This window comes from Dermacentor silvarum, chromosome 2 (genome assembly GCF_013339745.2).
Source record: "Dermacentor silvarum isolate Dsil-2018 chromosome 2, BIME_Dsil_1.4, whole genome shotgun sequence".
In the NCBI taxonomy this organism is placed as follows: domain Eukaryota; kingdom Metazoa; phylum Arthropoda; class Arachnida; order Ixodida; family Ixodidae; genus Dermacentor; species Dermacentor silvarum.
In genome coordinates, this window is record NC_051155.1 from 257,900,071 (window position 1) to 257,901,424 (window position 1,354).

Here is a 1,354-nt window from a genome sequence, read left to right on the forward strand (position 1 = left end):
CACCTTAGTTGTGGGTGCATGTTTGAAATAAGTGCAATTGTACCTAATATTACTTTGCATTTAAGAAGCCTTTACTAGTAGGGATTTTTAAATGTGTGTGATATACATGTACTGCCTCAGCTAATGGTATTTTTATACAAGTGTGATAAACCTCATTTTGCTTTATATTCAGACAGCTTTTATTGGTTAGGAATCTCACCAAGATGTGAGAAATGTGTTCATCTGGTCAGTTCTGATATACATTTACTGCCTCAGCTAAGGGTGTGCATTTTTATGCAAGTGTGATAAACCTCATTTTGCTTCATATTCAGACATTTTTTAATGGTTAGGAATCTCACCAAGATGTGAGAAATGTGGTCAGTTGTGATATACATTTACTGCCTCAGGTAAGGGCTTGTTTTTTGATACAAGTGTGATAAGCCTCAGTTTGCTTCATATTCAGACAACAGCCCTTATTGGTTGGGAACCTCATCGAGATGTGAGAAATGTGTTTATCTGGTCAGTTGTGATATACATTTAGTGCCTCATCTAAGGGTGTTTTTATACAAGTGTGATAAACCTCATTTTGTTTTATATTCAGACAGCTTTTATTGGTTAGGAATCTCACCAAGATGTGAGAAATGTGTTCATCTGGTCAGTTCTGATATACATTTACTGCCTCAGCTAAGGGTGTGCATTTTTACGCAAGTGTGATAAACCTCATTTTGCTTCATATTCAGACAGTTTTTAATGGTTAGGAATCTCACCAAGATGTGAGAAATGTGGTCAGTTGTGATATACATTTACTGCCTCAGCTAAGGGCATGTTTTTTGATACAAGTGTGATAAACCTCATTTTCTTCAGTTCAGTTCAGTTCAGTTCAGTTCAGTTTATTTACCTTAAAGACCCCTGACTTCAGGGGTATTACATAAGGGGTGGGTACAACATTTGACTTTACACTTGTTCAAGTAACATATGCACGCACAAATGTGTACACATATACATATTCAAGTACATGCACACATGTATACACATATTAACGCTTATATATGTACATATACATACACGCATGTAAATACAAACATATATAATGAAAATTCAAGTACAACATAGTTGCAGATGGTCAGTGACCTCTTGTAAAAATACGAATGGGCAGATTATTTCGACAATGGCAGGAGGGAGGCCATTCCAGTCTGCCGCCATGCGGAGAAAAAACGAGGCTAAAAATGTTGATGTTCGTGAACGTGGTCGTGAAACCTGTTTCGAGTGGCTGGTTCGGTATGATATGCGCGATGCGGGCGTGATATAAGGTGCTTGGTGAAGGGTAGGACTGTAAAAGAATTTGTGGTAAAGACAGAGGGAAGCGATGCGCCGA

At 38.0% G+C, this 1,354-nt stretch overlaps 1 long non-coding RNA gene across 1 annotated transcript; it reads right to left on the reverse strand.

The window, feature by feature from the left end:
- Positions 1 to 258: 258 nt before the first annotated feature.
- Positions 259 to 691, reverse strand: LOC119443178 (uncharacterized). Its single transcript, XR_007465838.1, has 3 exons — positions 608 to 691; positions 468 to 523; positions 259 to 333 (listed from the first exon to the last, which is right to left on the reverse strand). It is a non-coding gene; the product is annotated as an uncharacterized LOC119443178 (long non-coding RNA).
- Between the last annotated feature and the right edge of the window lie 663 nt (positions 692 to 1,354).